Here is a 19,246-nt window from a genome sequence, read left to right on the forward strand (position 1 = left end):
GATTTCATAAGACGAGAGTGCTTACTTATTAAGTGCTTATTAAGTGCTTATTAAGTGCTTACTATGTGCAAAGCACTGTTCTAAGCGCTGGGGAGGTTACAAGGTGATCAGTTTGTCCCAGATGGGGCTCACAGTCTTCATCCCCATATTACAGTTGAGGGAACTGAGGCCCAGAGATGTTAAGTGACTTGCCCAAAGTCACACAGCCGACAATTGGCAGAGCTGGGATTTGAACCCATGACATCTGACTCCAAAGCCCGTGCTCTTTCCACTGAGCCATGCTGGTTGGCCCTGGAGAAGCAAGTGTGCAGGCTGGGTTGTAACAGGAGAGGTGAGATAAGAGGAGGAAAGGTGATTGAGTGCTTTAAATTCATTCATTCATTCAATCGTATTTATTGAGCGCTTACTGTGTGCAGAGCACTGTACTAAGCGCTTGGGAAGTACAAGTTGGCAACATACAGATACGGTCCTTACCCAGCAGTGGGCTCACAGTCTAGAAGGAGGAGACAGACAACAAAACAAAACATATAAACCAAATAAAATAAATAGAATAAATATGTACAAGTAAAATAAATGGAGTAATAAATATGTACAAACATATATACATATATACAGGTGCTGTGGGGAGGGGAAAAGGAGGCGGGGGAGTAGGTGAAGAGGAAGAAGGGGGCTCAGTCTGGGAAGGTCTCCTGGAGGAGGTGAGGTCTCAGTAGGGCTTTGAAGGGAGGAAGAGAGCTAGCTTGGCGGATGTGTGGAGGGAGGGCATTCCAGGCCAGGAGGAGGATGTGGGTCGGGGGTCAACGGTGGGACAGGCAAGAACGAGGCACAGTGAGGAGATTAGTGGCAGATGAGCGGAGGGTGCGGGCTGGGCTGTAGAAGGAGAGAAGGGAGGTGAGGTAGGAGGGAGCGAGGTGATGGAGAGCCTTGAAGCCGAGGGTGAGGAGTTTTTGCCTGATGCGTAGGTTGACTGATAGCCACTGGAGATTTTTGAGGAGGGGAGTAACATGCCCAGAGCATTTCTGCACAAAGACGATCTGGGCAGCGGTGTGGACTGTGGACTGTGAAGTAAAGTCAGTGGTAAGGAATTTCTGTTTGATGCATTGGTGGATGGGCAATCACTGGAGGTTCCTGCGGTGTGGGAAGACAGGGATCGACTGTTTTTGAGGAAAAATGTTCTGGGCAGCAGAGTGAAGTATGGACTGGAGTAGGGAGAGACAGGAGACATGAAGGTCAGCAAGGAAGCTGATAGAGCAATCAAGGTGGAATAGGATAAGTGATAGTATTTATATAGTAGCAGTTTGGAGAGAGTGGATGGATTTTAATGACGTTATGAAGGTTGAACAAACAGGATTTAGTGATAGATGGAATATGTGGGTTGAATGAAAGACATGAGTCAAGGGTAATACCAAAGTTTCTGGCTTGTGAGACAGGAAGAATGGTAGTGCCAACTATAGTGATGGGAAAGTCGGAGAAGGACAGGGTGTTGGTGGGAAGATAAGGAACTCTGTTTTTGGACATGTTAAATTTGAGGTGTTGGCAGGACATCTGAGTAGAGATGTCTTGAAGGCAGGAGGAAATGAGAGACTGCATAGAGAGAGAGAGATCTGGGCTGGAGATGTAGATTTGGGTATCATCCACATAGAGGTGATAGTTGAAGCCTTGAGAGAGAGTGAGTTCACTGAGGGAGTAGGTGTAGATGGAAAATAGAAGGGGGAACCAGAACTGAACCTTGAGGGACCCGTACATTTACAGCCACAGTTAGGGGTGGGAAACAGAGGAGAATCTCCCTGGAGTTCTGTCTCCCACAGCACTGCGATGAGCAATGGAGCAAGGGGTATTTGAGGGGGCCCCACATCCCCCAGTCCCAATTCCATCTCCCCCAGCCTATCTGGGTAGGAGCTTTACCTGGATAGGTGGTCCCGGAGCATGGTCGAGGATCCCCTTTAAAGAGTGCCTGGTGTGGACTGTTGGCAGGGTAAGTCACTGTTTATTGCTGTATTGTACTCTCCCAAACACTTAGTACAGTGCTCTGTGCACAGTAAGTGCTCAATAAATACAAATGAATTGAATGAATGACTCAGACCACACCCACTAGTCCTCTCCAAATGGGTGTTTTTTCTGAGAGCTTTGGAAAGTGCACTGCTGGGGAACTTAGGGGGTCTTTCTGGAGAGAACCCGGGGCAGGGGTGGAAGGAACAGCTGGGCACCAGGTCATGGGGTCCCTTGGTGTGTGAGTCCCTGGACCATAAGTTTCCCTTAACGTTTGGTTCTTTGAGTCCACCACCCTCGCGTTACAGGAGAACCTACCATCAGACCTTCTGGTCACATCTACAAGCCGCTTTACTCTCTGAAGCATCATCTTCAAGCACAAAGGTTGGCCACAAGGCCTAGTCAGAGAAATAGAGTGGGGAATGGGAAAAATCTTGAAAGGTCAGATGGGCCTCCTGCTCCTTCTGTTTCAAATATAACAGAAATGCCACTTTGTTTGAGGAGATCAAACACTTCCAGCAGACATGCTCAAGAGAGGAAAATAGACACTAAATACCTGGAGACCAAGGATCGGAAGAATACAACAAACCCAGAGAACTTCCAACCAATTACACTTATCATATTTATTAAGCGCTTACTGTTCTTTTCTATGGTATTTGCTGAGCTTTACTATGTGCCAAACACTGTTTTAAGTGCTGGGATAGGTACCATCTTAATTAGGTTAGATACATTTCCTGTCCCACATGGGGCTCTCGGTCTAAGTAGGAGGGGGAATCAATCTATCATGCATTCCCATTTTACAGTTGAGGAAACTAAGGCACAGAAGTGACTTACCCAATGTCACACAGTAAGCAACTGGCATAGGCTGGACTAGAACCCAAGTCCTTCTGAGTCCCAGGCCTGTGCTCTCACCATTAAGGCCACCCTGCTTCTGTTTACTGTGTGCAGAGTGATAATAATAACAATAATAGTAATTATGGTATTTATTAAGAGCTTACCATGTGCCAGGCACTGTTCTAGGCACTGGGGTGGATTCAAGGTAATCATGTTGTCCCACATGGGGCTCACAATCCTAATCTCCATTTTACAGATGAGGCTACTGAGGTGCAGAGAGGCTAAGTGGCTTGCCCAAATCACATAGCTGACAAGTAGGAGGGTCAGGATTAGAAGCCATGACCTCTGACTCACAAGCCCATGCTCTTTCCACTAAGCCACCTGCTTGGGAGAGTGCAATATAATGGAGTTAGTAGACACGTTCCCTGCCCCAGTTCTTGATTAAATAAAGCCCACCACCAACCTTCACTGTGGGCCTCCTAAACCAGAGGCACTCTACTGGGCAGTGAGGATGTACAGAAACTGTACATTTCTGTTCTTTTTCGGACAGTACTGGGCGGTGAGGACATTTAATGCAAACACTTCAGATTCAGGCTCCTGATGAAATTGTTCCTGTTTCCCAGCTAAATGAAACACATCAATCAATCAATCAATCGTATTTATTGAGCGCTTACTGTGTGCAGAGCACTGTACTAAGCACTTGGGAAGTACAAGTTGGCAACATATAGAGACAGTCCCTACCCAACAGTGGGCTCACAGTCTAAAAGGGGGAGACAGAGAACAAAATCAAACATACTAACAAAATAAAATAAATAGAATAGATATGTACAAGTAAAATAAATAAATAGAGTAATAAATATGTACAAACATATATACATATATACAGGTGCTGTGGGGAAGGGAAGGAGGTAAGATGGGGGGGATGGAGAGGGGGATGAGGGGGAGAGGAAGGAGGGGGCTCAGTCTGGGAAGGCCTCCTGGAGGAGGTGAGCTCTCAGTAGGGCCTTGAAGGGAGGAAGAGAGCTAGTTTGGTGGATGGGCAGAGGGAGGGCATTCCAGGCCCTGGAGATGACGTGGGCCGGGGGTCGATGGCGGGACAGGCGAGAACAAGGTATGGTGAGGAGATTAGCGGCAGAGGAGTGAAGGGTGTGGGCTGGGCTGTAGAAGGAGAGAAGGGAGGTGAGGTAGTAGGGGGCAAGGTGATGGACAGCTTTGAAGCCCAGGGTGAGGAGCTTCTGCCTGATGCGCAGATTGATTGGTAGCCACTGGAGATTTTTGAGAAGGGGCGTAACATGCCCAGAGCGTTTCTGGACAAAGACAATCCGGGCAGCAGCATGAAGTATGGATTGAAGTGGGGAGAGACACGAGGATGGGAGATCAGAGAGAAGGCTGATGCAGTAAGCAATGTGGCCTGATGGAAAGAGCACAGGCCTGGAAGTCAGAAGGACCTAGGTTCTAGTCCCGGCTCTGCCTCATCTGTTATGGGACCTTGGGCAAGTTACTCCACTTCTCTGGGCCTCCGGTACCTCATCTGCAAAATGGAGACCAAGACTGTCACTCCCATGTGGGACGGGGGCTGTGTCCAACCAGATGATCTTGTATCTACTCCAGGGCTTAGCCTAGTGACTGGCCCACAGTAAACACTTAACAAATACCACTGAAACAAAACAAAGCAACCCCCCACAAAAAAGAAACAAACAAAAAAAGCACTTTTCTAACCTAATCAGATCAAACTCTGGCTAATCTCCAACCCTCTTTCCACATTACTTTTAAGTGTGTCTTGAAAATAATGACCACATCACACTCACTGGTGCTTATTTTGGACTAGGCTTCTCCCTGTTCATGCTCATCCTGTTCCAGCTTTTAAAAGCCATCATAGGACATCACTAATTTGGTTTCTAGAGAAGGGAGGGTGCCACCATAGATATGATTACAAGAATCAACAAGAGTCACCCTAGGAGTATCATGGGAAGAAGTGGAGAGTAGTTGGCAATTTATCCTACCAGCAACATGGATGGGATGTTTTAATTTACAATACTGTACAAATCTATTCTACACATTCATTCATTCATTCATTCATTCAATCGAATTTATTGAGCGCTTACTGTTTGCAGAGCACTGTACTAAGTGCTTGGGAAGTACAAGTTGGCAACACATCCCGTGCTACTACTGTGGACAATACATAAATCACAATGAAATGCTGGGAGGGAATATGGGTGGGTCGGGGTCCCCGTTGTGCATTTGATGGAAATTGACCAGCATTCGGGAGGCCAGGCAGGGGCAACTAGCACATGTTGGCTGTGGGCTAAAGGCAGCCCTGCTTGGCTTCCCTCCTCTGACCTGTAGAGAAATGAGAAAGCAGTGGTGGCCATGAGGCCCAGCCCGGCCTGGCCTGCCCGGGCCAGTGGTGTTTTCTAAGGAGGAGGGGGAGGGCCTTCCTGCGGGCGAGGGTGCCTATCGGGTCTCCCATGGGCAATCTGGGGGGCCCAGGAGCTGTGTGGCCCGGAGGCCTGACTGCATGGCCAGCCCGGGGAGGCTGTCCACATGGTGAGATGGGGATGGGGAGAGAGGGGTGGCGGGGCTAGATTTATAGAGAGAGGGGAGGATGGGGAGTGGGAGTTATCTTTTGGCAAAAGGTGAAGATTGAAGGGACTGTCCAGAGAGTCAGATATGAGATTTGGGGGGTATCCAGGTGGTTAAAGGTTTGATTTGGGGGGTAGGCAGGGTGTCCAGGTGGTTAAAGATGAAGTTGGGGGGAGGGGGCTCTCTTTATGGCAAAAGGTAAGTGGTTAAAAGTGAGATTGGCTGGGCGGGGTGGGGGATTCAGGTGGTTAATAAAAATAATAATGATGGTAGTTGTTAAGTGCTTACTATGTGCCAAGCACTTTTCTAAGCGCTGGAGTAGATACAAGGTTATCAGGTTGTCCCACGTGGGGCTCACAGTATTAATCCCCATTTTATGGGTGAGGTAACTGAGGCACACAGAAGTCAAGCACTTAAAGTCACTTTACTTGCCCAGGGTCACACAGCAAACAAGTGGCAGAGTCGGGATTAAAACTCAAGGCCTCTGACTCTCAAGCCCGTGCCCTTGCCATTAAGCCACACTGCTTCTCTAAAAGTAAGATGGGGTGGGGGTGGGGGGCTGTCCTTATGGTGACAAGTGAACCGGGGGTGGGGGGGTGGGGGGGGAGGGGAGAGAAAGAATCCAGTGGTTGAAAGTGAGATGGTGGAGGGAGGCGCTCTCATTTTGGTAAAAGGTGAAGATGAAGTGGGGAGGCTTATCCAGGTGGTTAAACCTGAGCTGGGAGGGGGGCTATCCTTATTCATTTATTCAATCGCATTTATTGAGCGTTTACTGTGTGCAGAGCACTGTACTAAGTGCTTGGGAAGTACAAGTTGGCAATATATAGAGACGGTCCCTACCCAACAGCGGGCTCACAGTCTATAATTTATCCTTATCATCATCATCATCAAAATGGCATTTATTAAGTGCTTACTATGTGCAGAGCACTGTTCTAAGCGCTGGGGGGAATAATCAATCAATCAATCGTATTTATTGAGCACTTACTGTGTGCAGAGCACTGTACTAAGCACTTGGGAAGTACAAGTTGGCAACATATAGAGACAGTCCCTACCCAACAGTGGGCTCGTCTTTATGGAGCGCTTACTGTGTGCAGAGCACTGGGCTAAGCGCTTGGGAGAGGATGCTTAGAACAGTGCTTCGCCCATAGTAAGCACTTAATAATAATAATGATGATGGCTTTTGTTAAGCGCTTACTATGGGCCAAGCACTGTTCTAAGCGCTGGGGGTAGGGGACACAAGGTGATCAGGTTGTCCCAAGGAGGGCTCACAGTCAATCCCCATTCTACAGATGCGGTAACTGAGGCACAGAGAAGTTAAGTGAGTTGCCCAAAGTCACACAGCTGACCAGCAGCGGAGTCGGGATTTGAACCCATGACCACCGACTCCAAAGCCCGGGCTCTTTCCATTGAGCCACGCTGCTTCTCTTATGGTGAAAGGTGAAGGTTGGGGATTCTCCATGTGGTTCAAGGTAGAATGGGGGCTATCCATTGGCCTTCCACCATGGAGAGAGATGAGGCTGGGCAGGCGTGGTGGGTGGAGGCTCGGCCGGGAGGATAAAGGTGGGTCGGAGCTCAGCAGAGGTGGAGGCACACGTGGGTGACCGCGGGTCCTTGTGGCCTGGCAGGGGGGGGGAGCGGGGGCCTCCAGGAAGGACACGGACACACACACACACACACACACACACACACACACACACACACACACACACACACACACACACACAGAGCCACCCCCGCCCCGGGGGGACGGTCACCGACCGGCCAGGCGGCGACGCGGGGATGCTCGGGGCCGGGCCGAACTGAGGGGGCGGGAGCAGCAGGCGGCTGTTCCTAGTTAAATGGTGATCCAGAAGGATAAGAACAAAGCCCAACTACCCGGAAATATGGTCTTGCTTTTGCCGCCTCGTCTGACAAAGATCACTGTTGTTTTTATTTAAAATTTCCCTTGAAAATGCATTTCCTGTTTCAGCCTTGACAGCATTCTCAGTCTACCCAAATAACGAAATGGTTTAAAAGACTCTAGAATTCAGACAATCCATTGACTGAAAAATGTAAAAAGAAAAAAACTAAGTTTTAGGTGTATAATTACAGGATCGAAATGAACTTTGTTCTGAGCTTTCTGAAATGTCATATTGGATAGCTCTCACATTCTACATTCTTCTGTAAACACTCGATCCAGAGTAAAGCATTGGAATTTCCATGAAACTATTTTACCAAGGATAAAATTATTTTGAAAGATCATTTATAGTCTTAAACAATGTGCAACAGTGTGGAAGCAGTATGGCCTTGTGGAAAGTCCACTTCTCCAGGTGTAAAACGACTTGGGTCTAAACCCAGCTCTACCACTTGCCTGCTGTGTAACCATGGCAAGTTACTTAGCTTCTCTGTGCCTTGGTTTACTTATCTGTAAAATCAATCAATCAATCGTATTTATTGAGCATTTACTGTGTGCAGAGCACTGTACTAAGCGCTTGGGAAGTACAAGTTGGCAACATATAGAGACGGTCCCTACCCAACAGTGGGCTCACAGTCTAGAAGGGGGAGACAGAGAACATAACCAAGCATATTAATAAAATAAATAGAATAGATATGTACAAGTAAAATAAATAAATAGAGTAATAAATATGTACAAACATATATACATATATACAGGTGCTGTGGGGAAGGGAAGGAGGTAAGACGGTGGGGATGGAGAGGGGGAATTACATACTTATTCTCCCTCCCACTTAGGCTGTTAGTCCCATGTGTGACAGGTACTGTGTCCCACATGTTTATCTTGAATCTACCCCAGTGCTTAGTACCAATATCACAATTACTATTAATCTATCTCTCTCTTATAAATAAACACCTTACAGTGGCAGGAGCATTTGCATAAGCTAATGAAGCTTGGAACTGTGCCATTGAGAGATACTCTCTCATCAGGGTTACCCATAATGGGGAAGTCTAAGTAGAAGCATCAGGCAATGTTGATTCATCCGTGCTGGGCAGGAGCGGCACAGGAAAGAGTTGAAGGCAGATGATCTAGTGATCAAAATGTTGATCAAAGACAACTGCAGAAACTTACTTTTTTACTGTGCAGAAGAAAGCAGTGGTAAACAATTTCCATATTTTTTACCAAGAAAACTCTATGGAAAAGAACCTTAGGGTCTCTATGAATAGGAAATGATTTAGTGGCATCTAAGAAGAATAGTCTATCCAGTATATTCATAGGTTAGCAATAGATATTAAAGAAGAACCAAATAGTTTTAGTATTTAAGTGATTAATATGTGCCAAGCATTGTTCTAATGCAGAAATAGTTGCAAGTAGAACAGATCAGGTGCAGTCTTTGTTCCACTCAGGGCTCACATTCTAGGTGGGGGTAGACAGATATAAACAATGATACCAAGGGATTACCAAAAAAAAAAAAAGTAACAGTTAGCAAACAAAAACAACAATGTCAAGACAAGTAAAAGAACAGTTCTTCAAGTGGGCAGTCCTTCAAGTCCACATTGCTTCAGGCAAACAGTTCTTAACTGTAATCTACCTCAGTCTTTCACAAGCAGGATACCCTGCCCACTCTTCACTTCTACTACAGACCTCTTTCCCAAAATCTAGAGAAAACAACTCATAGCCTGAAAATATTAAATAATAGATTTAGCCTTGAGATTTAGCACTCTTATGCTGGATTCATTTGACTAAGTGAGCTCCTAGTGGAACCAATCAATCATTTGATCAATCAGTAATATTCCCCAACACCCTACCGGGGATAGGTCACTATACTGAGCATTCCCCAAGGAGCTTGAAGTATAGCATAGGAGACAACTGAAAAATAACTTATAGGTATGAAAGAAGAAAAGAAAAATGAATACGTAGATGAGAAAAGTGCTTGAATAGTAGGTATATGCATTGATAATAATAATGATAATAATGGTATTTGTTAGGCACTTGCTATGTACCAAGCACAGTTCTAAGTGCTAGGGTAGATATAAGGTAATCAGGTTGGATGCAGTCCCTGTCAATCAATCAATCAATCATATTGAATGCTTACTATGTGCAGAGCACTGTGCTAAGCGCTTGGGAAGTACAAGTTGGCAACATATAGAGACGGTCCCTACCCAATAGTGGGCTCACAGTCTAGAAGGGGGAGACAGAGAACAAAACAAAACATATTAACAAAATAAGATAAATAGAATATGTACAAGTAAAATGAATAAATAGAGTAATAAATACGTAAAAACATATATACATACATACAGGTGCTGTGGGGAAGGGAAGGAGGTAAGGTGGGGGGGATGGAGAGGGGGAGGAGGGGGAGAGGAAGGAGGGGGCTCAGTCTGGGAAGGCCTCCTGGAGGAGGTGAGCTCTAAATAGGGCCCTGAAGGGAGGAAGAGAGCCAGCTTGGCAGATAGGCAGAGGGAGGGCATTCCAGGCCAGGGGGATGATGTGGGCCGGGGGTCGATGGCGGGACAGGCGAGAACGAGGCACGGTGAGGAGATTAGCGGCAGAGGAGCGGAGGGTGCAGGCTGGGCTGCAGAAGGAGAGAAGGGAGGTGAGGTAGGAGGGGGCGAGGTGATGGACAGCCTTGAAGCCGAGGGTGAGGAGTTTCTGCCTGATGCGTAGGTTGACTGGTAGCCACTGGAAATTTTTGAGGAGGGGAGCAACATGCCCAGAGCATTTCTGGACAAAGACAATCCGGTCAGCAGCGTGAAGTATAGATTGAAGTGGGGAGAGACACGAGGATGGGAGATCAGAAAGGAGGCTGATACAGTAATCCAGATGGGATAGGATGAGAGCTTGAATGAGCAGGGTAGCGGTTTGGATGGAGAGGAAAGGGCAGATCTTGGCAATGTTGTGGAGTTGAGACCGGCGGGTTTTGGTGGCGGCTTGGATGTGAGGGTTGAACGAGAGAGTGGAGTCGAGGATGACACCAAGTTTGCGGGCTTGTGAGACGGGAAGGATGGTAGTGCTGTCAACAGTGATGGGAAAGTCAGGGAGAGGGCCGGGTTTGGGAGGGAAGACAAGGATTTCAGTCTTGGACATGTTGAGTTTTAGGTGGCAGGCAGACATCCAGATGGAGATGTCCTGAAGGCAGGAGGGAGATGCGAGCCTGGAGGGAGGGAGAGAGAGCAGGGGCAGAGATGTAGATTTGGGTGTCATCAGCATAGAGATGATAGTTGAAGCCGTGGGAGCAACATGGGGCTCACAGTCTCAATCCCCATTTTACAGATGAGGTAACTGAGGCAAAGAGAAGTAAAGTGACTTGCCCAAGGTCATGAAGCAGACAAGAGGCAGAGCCAGGATTAGAACCCAGGACCTCTGACTCCCAAGTCCGTGCTCTTGTCACTGGGCAATGATGTACTGAAGTGCTGCAGATGGATCTAAGTGCACAAGTTTGTACAGATTTATTACTCTATTTATTTTACTTGTACACATTTACTATTCTATTTATTTTGTTAATGATGTGCATCTAGCTTTACTTCTATTTATTCTGATGACTTGACACCTGTCCACATGTTTTGTTTTGTTGCCTGTCTCCCCCTTCTAGACTGTGAGCCCATTGCTGGGTAAGGACCGTCTCTATATGTTGCCAACTTATACTTCCCAAGCGCTTAGTAGAGTGCTCTGCACACAGTAAGCACTCAATAAATACAATTGAATGAAAAAGTACATAGTTGATGCAGAAGTGCTGATGGTCAATGGAGAAGATAACTTGGGGAGAAGAGAAATTAATTTGGGAAGACCTCCGGAAGGGACAGTTATTTATAAGAGCTTTAAATAATGGGAGCACTATGGTTTGGCAGATTTGAAGAGGTGGTAGATCAAGGCAGGAGCAAGGGTATGGTCAAAAGATTGGAGGCCAAAGAGAGGAAAACTAGGCAAAGGGAATTTATTTGCTCAAGAGGAACAAAGTGTGTAAACTGAGGTATAGTAGAAGAGCGTGGTTAAGTAGTAAAATCTCATATCACTTTTTGTGGCAGACCAAACATCTGGCCCATCAATTACTGGGTCTAAGTAGTAAGCAAGGCTTTCCGTGTTCACAGGAAGACCTACAAGGAACTGAGAGGAGAGCTGTGGACAGGCAAGAGTTACTTGTTATCGGCCCTATGGCCTTGCATAGACGGGTGTTCCTTGTTACTGGTTTTGAAGGTTACAGAATGGCTGTGTTAGTTATAAACACAGCAACATGGAAAAATGCAGAATGTGACTGAAAGATATAAAAGTCTTGCTGCTTAACCCAATAAACAGTCTCCTTGTCCACCTTGAGACTCCCCTGGCCTGCGTTCTTCCATTGTGAGTGCCCGTCTCCCCACTGTGCTGGACGCGTGAAGGCAGACGGCAACAAATGGCGCCCGAACAGGGACAGGGACACGAAGCCTAGACCCTCAGACTCAGCACCGCAACCCTCATGAAGCAACTCATCACTGCGCAGTGACTCACTGAGGAACCAAAGAGGTGAGGGCACTTAAGTTTACTTTCATTTTCAAACACCAGGCTTACAGCAGGGAAGAAAATGGGACAAATTCAATTCCGTTCTCGGTATCATTATATCCAATTACTTAAGGATGTTGTAAAGGAGCATGGGTTGATTATCACCACTGCCCAGATTGAACAATTTTTGGAATGCGTGGAAAAATGCTGCCCTTCGTTTCCAAAGGAAGGAAAGTGGAATCCTTTCACTAAGCCAGCTCCTTCCGCACCACCACCTCCACCACCCCCTCCATGGGTCCCAAAACCAGCACAAACACCTCTGCAGTGAGCGATGGGGGCTGTTATGGAAGGGGGAGAGGAGATACCTATTGAATTATTGGTGGGTTTCCCTGTGATGGAGCAACCTGACCCTGCTAATCCTGGTCAGTTAATATGTACCCACGAACTCCTGAATTTCAAACTATTAAAAGAAGTGAAACAGGGTGCTGCGACATATGGGCCCACCGCTCCTTATGTGCTGGCACTCACAGAAAGTATTGCTTCCTCAATTCTTTGCCCGTATGATTGGCAAACCTTAGCCAAGACTGTCCTGGATGGCGGAGACTATTTGCTTTAGAAGGCAGAATTTTTTGATTTGTGCGCGGAGCAAGCGCGTCGCAATGATCGCGCCCGACGTCCAGGTCAAATCACTTTCGAGATGCTTACAGGGACTTACAGGGAGCTACAGACTCATGAAAGCTTGTCCCAGTCCCTACCCAAAGGGGTACTGATTACATGGAAAACTGTTTTTGCAGCACTGAGGGCGCTGCATCCCACTGAACGGGTGTTACAGGAGGCGCCGGCGATGCGCGACTTAGGGGCAGGGAGTGATCAGGAGGACCCCTGTCCTTTGAAGTTTTGTCACCAACAGAAGGATTGGAGCCAATGTACGCTACTGTTCCAGATCCCGAGGACTTGTATCGGGACCTGGATCATAATGACTCTGGCGATCCTTCTGACTCTGGGACTGCAGACCTGAAGGAGGGATCTGATTTATACCCGCCTTTGGCCCAGCTTACAACGACGGCTGCTGTCGCACCCACAGCAAAGGACCTTTTGCAGACCCAGTGCCTGCAGGCGGTATCCCGTTCGTCGATCGTTCCCCCTCCCCCCCTTGCTCCCCCTTTGTCTGCTGCGCCGCCATATGTATATGCTGTGCCTGCTACGGCGCAGCCTGCCTATACCGGGACCCTTTCGGGCTGCCGGCAGGAGGCATTGCGCCGAGGGGATGTACAGCTACTGCAAGCGATGCTGGTGGCGTATCTTCCCAGCCGGCCGGCTTAGTATGACTCTCTCCCTTATGAGTTGATTAAGGAGTTGTGGAAAAGTATTCGCGATTATGGGTTACAGTCGTCCTATACAATGAATCTAATAGTGGCTGCTACCAACCCCGAAATTGGCTGCTTTACAAGTGATAGTCGCGGAACAATTAGCAGCGGGGCATATTGAACCCTCCGATAGCCCTTGGAATTCCCCAGTCTTTGTGATAAAAAGCGCTCGGGGGCCTGGAGGATGTTGACTGATCTCAGAGAAATCAATAAGACGATGCAGCCGATGGGAGCGCTGCAACCTGGGCTCCCGAACCCGGCTATGATCCCTAGGAATTGGCCGATATTAGTAGTAGATATTCAAGATTGTTTTTTCCCTATTCCGCTCCACCCGGACGATCGTATTCGATTTGCGTTTTCGGTCCCTGTGGCTAACAGGACTCAACCTACTACGCGATATCATTGGACGGTCCCCCCCCAGGGAATGAAAAATAGCCCCACAATGTGCCAGACTTACATTGCGCTTCTGATAGCGCTGCTCCGCGTCAAGCATCCTGAGGCATATATTATTCACTATATGGATAACATATTATACGCTTGTGCCACCGCAGCCCAACTACACGCCTTACGGCCTGCTCTTCTGGTGGCTCTAGAATCTGGAGGGCTGCGGGTTGCACCCGAGAAAGTCCAGACAAAGCCCCCGATCACCTATCTGGGACATATTTTGACAGATCGGACAGTGTCCCCTGTGACCCCTACCTTGGATGTTTCAAAATTAAAAACCCTTAATGATTTCCAAAAATTACTGGGGGAATTAAACTGGGTGCGCCCTTATCTTGGAATCCCCACCGATCAATTATCTCACCTTTTTGCTACCTTGCATGGAGCCCTGGAGCTCTCTTCCCCCCGCTCCCTTTCACCACAAGCCACCTGGGAGTTAGAGCAGGTAGTCAAAAAATTGGCTCAGGCTACAGTGGACCGTGTCACCCCAGGGATACCCTTATCCGCCATTGTCGTTCCCACCGTCTGTCATGCCTACAGGGGTTATATGTCAAGAGCAACAATTGGTTGAGTGGATGCATTTGCCCACTCAGCCCCACCGCTCTGTTTCCCCATATCCGACTTTGGTAGCCCAGTTATTAGGTCATTTAATTCGGCGCATTACCGTCCTTTCTGGGACCGGACCCTCTGCATTATACCAACCATATATTTCAGATCAACTTGCCACACTTCTTGGCAATGATCCTGATTGGCAGATCCTTTTGGCAATGCATACCGGGGCTTGGGTTACTGGTCTCCCAGATATTCCACGATTAAAGGTTTTCTCACCTTTTGCATGGGTATTCCCCTGCATCACGGTTCCAGACCCAATACCGGGGGCTACCACAGTTTTTACAGATGGAACAAAAGGCCGAGCTGCCTATTACTGTCCTCCGGACACTTCCCGCGTTATCCCCATTCTGTCCCATTCCGCTCAACACACGGAACTTGTAGCTGTGATGTCAGTCCTTCGCGATTTCCCTCAATCACTTAATATTATCTCAGATAGCCGGTATGCATGCTTTGTTACTCTTCACATTGAGACTGCTGCGCTCCGGTTTTCCGAGGCAGCCATTTTTCCTTTGTTACAGGAACTTCAAGCAACGATTCGCGCTCGTTCTCATCGTTTTCATATTTCACATATTAGGGCGCATTTGTCCCTCCCCGGACCATTGGTTGAAGGTAATGCTTGTGCGGACCTACTTACTAGGGAAATTGCTGGCGCACCAAAGGCTATTAATTTTGTTACACCACTGTTGGCTCTGGCTCTTCTCCCTTTAGATGCTACAGCCACAGCTTCACAAGACCACTGGCGCTTCCACCAAGGGGCAGGAATGTTGCGCCGTCAATTTGGCATTTCTCGGGAAAGCGCGTGGGCCATTGTGAAAGCTTGTACCTCCTGTGTTACTACATTACCTGCGGCCTCTGAAGCCACGAATCCCCGTGGTCTTGCGCCAAGAAAGCTGTGGCAAATGGACGTCACGCATTACCCTCCCTTTGGCAGATTGGCTTTTATTCATGTTACTGTTGATACCTTTACATTATTTACTTTTGCGTCGGCTCACACTGGTGAATCAGCCAAACATGTTATGGATCATTTGTTTCTTGCTTTTGCCTTTATGGGAATTCCACAGGTATTGAAAACCAACAATGGCCCTGCATACACTTCTAAGGCGTTCCAGTCTTTCTGTAATACTTTTGCTATCCGCCTTGTTACGGGTACTCCATACAATCCCACGGGTCAAGCCATTGTCGAAAATCGTCATCGTTGGCTCAAAGCCTTTTTGGAAAAACAAAAAGGGGGAGATGAACTGACCTCTCCCCATAGACAATTACAATCCGCTATATATACCCTTAATTTTTTAACTATGGCTGACAAAGGTCTCACCCCCGCTGAAAAATGGGGTGGTAGGGAAACTAAGGAACACCCAGAAAGAGTAAATTGGAAGGACCCCCTCACGCGACAGTGGCGAGGGCCAGATCCCTTATTAACGTGGGGCCGAGGTTATGCTTGTGTCTTTCCAGAAACTGAGGACCGCCCGATCTGGATACACACAAAGAACATACGTCGCATCCTTTCTACAGCACGCCCTCCCTCACCCTGCATACTTCAGGAGCTGACAGAGAACCAGGATACAGACTCCGCAACCCTTCCTCTGGAGGATCAGCAGCAAAGTTCCTAAAAATGATGATCACTTTCCTGATTCTCTCCTCCTCCACTGTTGTGATTACTGAGGACTATTGAACTTTTGTTCCGTACCCTCCGTGGGTGCGGCCCATTACGTGGCAGGACCCGGTGGGAGATATTCTCACTAATGCTTCTGATCTTGTAGAGGGGGATGCGATTCCATGGGAAGGACCAGGAGAAGAGGCACTTGTCAATGTCTCCCTCCTTGCTACTCGCACTCCTATATCTTTCTCTGCAGCTCCGACCCCAAGTCCATGTCTGTCTCTGCTCCCCCTCACTACTTGGGCTCAAGAAAGAGAACTGCGTGAACCCCAGCCCTGTTCAGTGTACTGTGGGATTACCCGTTTGACTGTTGTATCCCGTCTTTTGGGAACCTCACCTTCGATACCCGAACTTCCTTCTTGTGTGTTTGCCAGCTCGTCTTGGCCACCATCAGAGTCTGTTTTGCCTATTTGGCAAACATGCCGACAACCCTTCCCCACATTTATTCATTTGTCCTCTCACGTATTCCCAGCCACCTTACTGAATTGGGGCGGACATGACAACCTTACTTATTTATCCCCTTTGCATGGTTATCTTGGGTTTCTGCCCACGGATGCTTTCCAGGCTTTAGGATCCTCTCGTGCCGGAACTTCCTCCCCTTTGTACCTACACCTTTGGCGGACTTTTGCTGCTTTAGGTCCAATCACACTTGCTTTTGCTCGATTACAGGTCCCTTTCAATTCTATCCCAGTCCATATGGAAGAACGGCAAATAAGAGCATGTATATTGCCACCGCAAGCCTTCCTTGTTGGCTACCCATCCCTTATCCCCTTCCCTTCCCTCTGGAATATTACATGTGATAATTGTAGACTTACCCAATGTATATCTGCCCGTGATGCCAATGCTACTATTCTTATAGTAGAACAACCTCGTCATGCTATACTACCCACCTCATTATCCCACCCTTGGGCTGAGTCCAATGCGGTTTCTGCCCTGCAGATGCTAGCTGATCATTTTCGTATTCCAAAACGGCGACATCGTCGGTTTGTTGGATTGTTAATCACTGGGTTTATCGCTTTGGCATCCCTTATTATTGCTACCACCTTATCCCCTATTACCCTGCATACTGAAATAACACAGGCCTCTTTTGTTAATTCCCTTGCAAGAAATGTTTCTGATGCTCTGCAAACACAGTTACGATTAGATAAAGACTTTACCGCTCGCCTCTCTCTTCTACAGCATTCTCTTATATAATTAGGAAATGAGGTTGATGCTCTGTGCACTCAACTTTCTTTTCAACATTGTGATTATCGTTACCCTCATATCTGTGTGACCCCATATTATTATAATGCCACATTTCCTGGTTTTTTGTGGTCCGTGATCCGAAATCGGCTCCAAGGAGCCTGGCATTCTTCGAATGTCTCCCTTGATTTGTCACAGCTTGCCTTACTCTCTGATGCTATGCAAAATACCCCTCCCTTGGCCATTCCTGCCGATATTGCTTCACCGATCATTTCTGCCCTTGAGGCTGTTAATCCTTTTAATTGGCTTTCAATGCTGCTTCATAGTCTCCCATATATTATTTTGTTGATCTTGGCCTTGTTTTGCCTGCCCTGCCTTGCCCGATGGCTATCTGTTTTCCTTCGCCCACTTCTTACTCAACTCCATGCTTCGCAATTGTTTCAAAAACAAAAAGGGGGACTTGTGGCAGACCAAACATCTGGCCCATCAATTACTGGGCCTAAGTAGTAAGCAAGGCCTTCCGTGTTCACAGGAAGACCTACAAGGAACTGAGAGGAGAGCTGTGGACAGGCAAGAGTTACTTGTTATCGGCCCTATGGCCTTGCATAGACGGGTGTTCCTTGTTACTGGTTTTGAAGGTTACAGAATGGCTGTGTTAGTTATAAACACAGCAACATGGAAAAATGCAGAATGTGACTGAAAGATATAAAAGTCTTGCTGCTTAACCCAATAAACAGTCTCCTTGTCCACCTTGAGACTCCCCTGGCCTGCGTTCTTCCATTGTGAGTGCCCGTCTCCCCACTGTGCTGGACGCGTGAAGGCAGACGGCAACAACTTTTCACTAATCCAAGGAAATATCCACATGTGTGGAAAATATAGTAGTGGAAAAAAAGGGTCTCAGCAGCCAATGAGCACTGACTCCTTGGCTGGACTGATCCACTGAGAATCAAACCTCAAAATTTAAAGGGGATTTTTATAGGTCACTGGAATCTGGAGTATTGAGGTTGAGTGCTAGAGAGGGTGAATTGTGATAACAGTGAAACAGGACTTCAACACTGCTCAGGAACTGACAGCAGTGAAGCTAGCAATGTGTAGCTCACTCTGTTGTCCCCCCAAATCTCAACATGCAGAACTTGGGCTTCTCTGGCTCTGGCTCTGATGAAGTGCTTGCTTTCCCTCTTTGTTGAACCCAATAAACCCACCTCAGGAATACTTTTTGGTATTGCTTCTTCCCCATAACCTAAAATACCTTCCATGTTTATGCAAATAAAAGTGAGGAAAAACCTGAACTTTTTTAAAAAAATTAAAATTTCTTTTTGAAAGATAACCAACCTGTCATTTAAAAAGAAACCTCAAATTTTCAATGTTGATGGTTTGCTTCAGACTCTTAGTGAAGTCATTGTTTCAGGTTTGTAAGAAACAAACCTTGGCAGTCTGAACTAATTAGAAGAACACTGAACAAAAAATCCAGGAGACATGGATTTCAGTACTGGCTTTGCCACTGCTTTCAGTACTGGCTTTGCCAGTGACTCATTAACACTGTGTGCCTCTCCCAGATTCCTCATGTCTAGTCAGTTCTCCATCAGATTCTGAATTTTTCCTTATTCTTCTATTACTGTAACCTTATGCCCCAGAAAAAAGGCATTTGCTTAAAAGAAACTGCCAAACATTTTTACTGATTTGCTTGTATCCACCCCAGCACTTAGAACAGTGCCTGGTACATAGTAAATGCTTAACAAATACCATAATTAGTGTTATTATTGATGTATCAAAACCAGTTTACACACTATCCCCTAGTGCCTTCAAATGGCGAATGTGAGACTGTGAGCCCACTGTTGGGTAGGGACTGTCTCTATATGTTGCCAACTTGTACTTCCCAAGCGCTTAGTACAGTGCTCTGCACAAAGTGAGCGCTCAATAAATATGATTGATTGATTGATTGAATGTAGTAGCATATTATTGGGAAAGCTGAAACTATCAAATCACTGAGATGTCAATTGGCTTCATGTCATTCCCTTATCACCTCATTTTTTGCCAGTTCCTACACCTTGATTCATGTACATATGTATCATCTCTACTTTGACTATCATCTCTTCCTCTACTCAATCACCAAGCCTCCTCCTACCTCGCATCCCTAATTTCCTAATATAATGCAGTCCACATACTTCACTC

Source organism: Tachyglossus aculeatus, chromosome 16, assembly GCF_015852505.1.
Source record: "Tachyglossus aculeatus isolate mTacAcu1 chromosome 16, mTacAcu1.pri, whole genome shotgun sequence".
NCBI lineage: Eukaryota > Metazoa > Chordata > Mammalia > Monotremata > Tachyglossidae > Tachyglossus > Tachyglossus aculeatus.